Source organism: Podarcis vaucheri, assembly GCF_965113315.1.
Source record: "Podarcis vaucheri genome assembly, chromosome: 9".
Taxonomy (NCBI): domain Eukaryota; kingdom Metazoa; phylum Chordata; class Lepidosauria; order Squamata; family Lacertidae; genus Podarcis; species Podarcis vaucheri.
The window spans coordinates 80971808-80977807 of NC_138767.1; positions in this window are offsets into that span (position 1 = coordinate 80971808).

Here is a 6000-nt window from a genome sequence, read left to right on the forward strand (position 1 = left end):
CGTCCTGTCCCCTTACAGCGGCCAGACTGCACTGCTGGCACTCAGGGAGGCCACCCCAAGAGGGTCAAGACGGGGGAAGAAAAAAGGTGCTGCCGCCGGGTACCATGCGGGGGGGGGGACACTGCGTGGGGGGAATGTGTGGCAGCATCTGGACAGCTGCTCCTGATCCATATACGCTTCAACATTCTCCCTAAGGAGTTGGCAGAGAGGGGGGCATAGCAAGGCTGACAATCTTGCACCCCATCCCAAAGTTGATGGACTACAATACCCATCAGCTCCAGCCCTCATGGTCACTTGTCGGGGGTGATGGGAGCTGTAGCTCAGCAGCGCTGGCTGGGCCACAGGTCCCCCAGCTTCCCTTCAAGACTGACGTAGGATATCTACTGCAACTTAAGTGCTTGTGGGCAGGGTCCACTCCATCAGACACACTAAAATGTTCACTCTCATTGGCAGATGTGTGTATACAGCAAAAAATAAAAATTGTACCCGCTGATGCCAAAAGCCTATGAAATGCAAGAAGCCCAGTCTGTGACCTTTTCCAGGCAGAGTTCAAATGTATTCCAGATAAGCAGAGCCACTGGCCCACCAAGCCAGTGGACATTTCTACACCCTGGGGGTAATGAATTTCATAAGCTAATAAGCTTAATTGTGCTTAACAGAATTTGCTGAGCAAATTGCTCTAAATTAGTAGCTTAGTTAAACCCAGCCAACCACTCCAGGCCCCGCTCCTTCCCACCCTAATAAGGTGGGGGAAGAAACACTTTCTGAGTCAAGAATGGCCAAAGGCAAAGGGGTGCGTAGGCAAAGGGCTATGCACTAGACTCTGGCAAGGTGAGAACTGCAATAACAGGGCTATATTCCTCCCCTGCCAGCCCCCAAACTAGGAGCTGTGGAGCAGCGTTGCCCCTCTACACGGCAGCAGGCCTGGCAAGGCAATGCTAGGGCCACCAGTGCTGACTTCTGCTCTAGACCTCTGCTCCTGCATTGGGCAACAAGGTCTGCAAATCTCTATTTTAATTCTCCCAGAACAGTGGAATGACAATATTGGGCGATGTTGCAAGGCAAGTAGCAAACCAAGGCTGATTGGAAGACCCAGACAATGTTATGGGAGAGAAGCGTTCTGGTGTTGCTGCGTCCTTTGCCAGCGCCTGGGCTGTGGCGCAAAGGGTGAAGAAAACTCACTGCGTCAGTCCAGCCTTCCCCCCCAGGTGGGACCAGGGGCATGGAGGGCTCACAGGGCTCTGCTGTGCTGCCTGCCTGCCTGCCCGCTCAGGGGGAAGCCCAGCCAGCCAATGTGGGCCTTGGTGGGCGCATCCCCCCCACCAGCCGGCAGACCTTTCAGTGAGGGGGCTGGGAGCACAACGATGAGGCTAGGCTCTGGGTCCCAGAGATCCTGGCAGCAGATGGGGCAGGACAGGGAGCCCTGCATGGGGGCACCCGGCTCAAGCCCCCTCAAAATCATGCGCCCAGGGCTATGCCCCCCCATGCCCAGGGCTATGCCCCCCCATTATTGTCAGCGGCTGCCTCAGGTCTCAGCTCACAAAAGACCAACGCCAAGCTCTTCTTATATACAAGGATGTTTATTGCAGTTCATTATTGGTTCCACAACCGAGGCGCGCAGCCCCGAGTGTCTAACGTCAGACATTTGAAGTCCCCTCTGACTCGGTCCCGCCCCTGCACCAACTTAAGAGGCTTGTGCTAGACCACCGCTTCCTGTCTTTCCTTTTCCGCAGGGTCTTTCTGCCCCCCTGGGTTCCTTCCCTCCTGCTCTCTCCTGAAGTGGATTCCTGAGATGCCTGTTCCCCCCTCCTTCGTGCTTTGGGGCTGGGCTCCTCCTCCGGGCTTTCTCCATTTCCGCGCGCCTCCACATTTGAACTTGGCGCGCGCTCGCTACCCCTGACCTTCCTTTTGACACTTACACTACTCCCTGTACTACTCTCCGCCTCTTCCGGCAGGACGTTCTCCCCCGATCTCCTTCCCCTGTCTCTTTCCTGCTCCGCTCCGTGTGTCACACTGGGAACCCCCCTCTCTTCCCTTCGTTCCTGCTGGGAAGCCGGCCCCGATCTCCCACTCCCGCTCGGGGTTTCCCTGCTGCTTCCCTGCTCCTGGCAGGTCCCCCCTGTGACCCCCCTTGTCCTGACTAGGGGCGCCCCCTCCTGAGAATCCTCCGATTCACTTGAGAGACTCATGGAAGATCTCAAGTCATTGTCATCCTCTTCCTCACTGTCCTGGGATTCTTCCTCGTCGCTCTCCGTCTCCTCCCTCACCTGTGCCTCTGTCTCTGAACCCCTGACAATTATTAATAAAATAAACCAAAGATAAAGGGCATAAAGACTGTTCAACTGTAGGTTGAAAGCAGCATAAGGTTGGACACCATCCTTGAACTTGTTGTTCCAAAGCTTTACAAAAACAAAAAACCCATTTCCCCATAAACTTCTTAGGCTGGCTTTATTCTTTTGTAATAATAATAAAGTTAGTTACTATGGGCCAAATTTTCTCAGTCCATTCAAATATAGTAAGATATATGCTACCTCACCCAATATTTAGCTATTATCGTCTTAGCAGCAGTTATAAGGTTAAACACTATTTCTCAATCTTTTCTGGAATAACATCTTTTAGATAGCCATGCAGAAGATGAGCAGCGGTTCTGCCACGTGAGCTCCGGCAGCCTATGCCTCCGACGTGCTTCTGCGACCTGGTCCTCTGTTTCTGAGGAGGCACCAGTGTGACGTCCTCAGGCCCCACGGACTCCCCCTGCATCTGGCGGTGGCCCTGCCTGGGGTCAAGAATGATAGTCCAATGGCGTCTGGTGGACTACAGGTCCCCTCGCTATAAAATATACTTTTGTGTGTGTTCTATTTAATACACCTAATCCTTTAAAAAAATGTTGGCTGCACAATAGTGATTAAGAAGAAAAGAAAAAGTGGCTGCTAAGTGGAGACCAGGACTGTGGCCTTAGCTCTGAGTAAACTTGTATATGATCAGGCTGGGCATCCCATGAGTTTCACCTGCAAATGCCTGGCCAGGAGAAATCCTCTCTGCACCCCATCTGTCTAGGCAATTTCACAACGCAATTAGTAGGAAACTTGTCTGCTGGATTTTCTCTGCTCTTTTAGGAAAAGTCTCAGTAGCCACCATCCAACTGATTCAAATCACGCAGCAGCAGCAAACAATTGCCGTTAATTGTTAAAGACAAATCTGCATAATTTTTTTACATTGTCATTGCTTATTACTAAGAAACAAAACAAATAGCTGTCCAGGGATTGAGTACAAATTGTTCCAGGAGAGGAAGTAATTAATTAAGGAATTTAAGTCTGCAGTGTTGCCAAGCAGGGAGCAAAGATTAAAATGTCCCTCCTGGCGTCTGATTCCCTGGAGTCTACATTTTCCAGTGTTTCATTGCTCTCAAACATGGAATCTATATTACTCCTCTCTCCTCTTCTCCCCTCTTCAATTTTCTTTGTCCAGTAACCTGCAAGGATAACTCTGTGTTCAAGTTTAACCCCCTCTGTTCCAAAACTCACACAGACAGCATAACTATTTATTCAAATTTAATTCCTGAAAGAGTTTTCAAATACATAAGAGCAGTGCAGATGCACTATTGCACAGTGGAGTATGACACCACATGAAGGACAAGACTGGCTTCCTACGGATGTTAAATGTCAAAAATCGGCTGGGGAGGAAGTTGGGGAGAAAGATACTCGACTTGTTCTGCAAGATGAAGGATACTCCCGCCAATAACAGCAGTAATATCACACTGCTGGCTCACTTGGCATGGCCAGCCAAAGTAAAATGCAATAAATCAAAGAAGTTGGCATAAAACTAGTTCAATAAATCCCAGAAAAAGGGTCAGAAATACCAGCACATCACCAGAGAAGCAACAATACTGGTTAAAAAACCTAAAAGGAGCTGGCCTAGGTTGACATTTTCATTGACTCTAAGATTTTTTGGGGGGTTTCCCCCAACAGCTTATCCTCCAGAAGGCATAGATGTGAATGTGAATCACTCTGCACTTGCTTATGTTGTATTGCATTTCCTATTATAATGTCCATTCAGCCAGTCTGGAGTTCCCTCCCTTCTTGTTCTTACCTTGAAAAATGTGGTGTCCTTGGGACACGTGGCCACCTCATTGCTCACTCCTGACTTAAAAAGCAGAGTTCCTATTCTTGATCCTTGGAGGAACCCACTTCTCAGATCTGTACATTCCTCTCCCCTAAAGGTGGGAGATGTTTCAAAGCCTAAGCACAGAATGTGGGCTGGATCTTACCTAGCAACATTGACACACTCAGATAACTCGAAAAAGTTAGACAGGACTCATTCTTATGGAAGCCAGGCTGGTCCTTCTGAGACAATACTTGTTCTTCTGTGTGCTTCGTAATTCTATCTCTAATCATGCTTTCCACTAGTATTCCTAGAACAGACATTATCTAGCCTGTAATTTCCTGGAACCTTCCTGGACCCCTTTTTAAAATTGATTTCACACCGGCCACTTCCCAGTTCTTGGGTCTGGAGGCTGTTCTTAGGGGCAATAGATGACCAGCCCTTGAAGAACTTTCTGATGGGTGCCACCTACACCTGGTGATCTGCTTGCTTTCTAGGCCTTGTCACTTGGTCTCTTGTCATGGCCAGTTGCCTCTGAACCTCAGAGCATGGGCAGGGGGGCAGAGTCCCAGTCGAGACCCGGCAAGCTGTGGCCCCACGGAGCTAGACTGACCTGGGACCTCCAGCCTCACCCGAGAAGGAGCCTCAGCAAAGCCGCCATCAGCCTTTGATGGTTATTTATAAAAAATAGTTCTATTCCACCATATCATACAAATTTATCACAATTGCAACAAGATGAACCCAGGAAACCAAAAGAAGTTAAGAACAAGTTAAAAGCGACAGAGTCTGGCGGCGCGCGCTCCCGCCCGCTCGGGCGTTTGCAGGCCCAGCCAGCCAGCCCAGAAGGGCGCCAGCTGGGCGCGCCTCGGGGCTCGTGCCCGCCGCAGGGGCGCAGGGAGGCCGCGCTCAGTCTGAGGCCTAGAGGGCGGAGGGGCCGCCGGCTCCTTATCTGCGCGGGCGATCCTGCGGCGGGAGCGGAGAGGCCTCGGCCCTCGGCGGCTGCCTCTCCCGGGAAGAAGCGCCCCGGGGCTGCGGCGGGTCTCGCTGCGCTCGGGGATTCCTCGGAAGGAGCCGCGACGTAGCCTAGAAACACAACTCGTCTGTCCGTCCGTCTCCTGGCGGCGCTTCCAAGGGATCCCTCCCTTCCCTGTGCGGAGAACAGGGCGAACACCTGGATTGGGGCTGGAAAGGGAGCGTCGGGCCCGGCGCTCCAGAGGCGCTTCTCTCTGGCCTTGGGACTCTCCCTCCCCCCCTCGGCCACGTCCTCGAGCGCGGAGCTTGTGATGCCCAACATCCAGACCGAGACAGAAGGCCGTTTCCGAGACACGCCAGGGAGGGAAGCCCCACTAGGCTTCTCCCCAGGACCCGACCCGGCCTTGGCCCTCAAGCCTTGCAGGTCTCCAAGTTTGCCCCCTCTCTTCAGTTTGGAGGGAAGCCTCTTGCCACCAGGACCAGCCTTGGAGCACCCAGGGAGGGGAGGCAAAACAGGAGAGGTCTCCCCCCCGGATCCCCTCCTCCGCTTTGTTTTTTTTTTTATTAAAAATTTATTGAAAATTTTTGAAATTACAAAGAAAAAACAAAGCAGAAAAAGAAAATAGAAAAACAATAAAAAAGAAACCACCTCAAACAATACAAAATACACCACAAACAAAAATACATCCCTCATTCTCAAATCCTCAACTCTCATTACCTTCTTTCTTTGACCTCCTCCTCCTCCCTTTTTTTTGTATCCTGATTAATAATTATGCAGCAAATCCTTTCCATATTTCATAGTATTCTGTCATTACGTTACCTTAATCTATTTTCATCTTATCTTATAGAAAACCTTAAAAACTTAAAACTCAAATCTTATTTTTACCAACTTCTCACAACCATAATATTCTTACCTAATTCTTTAAA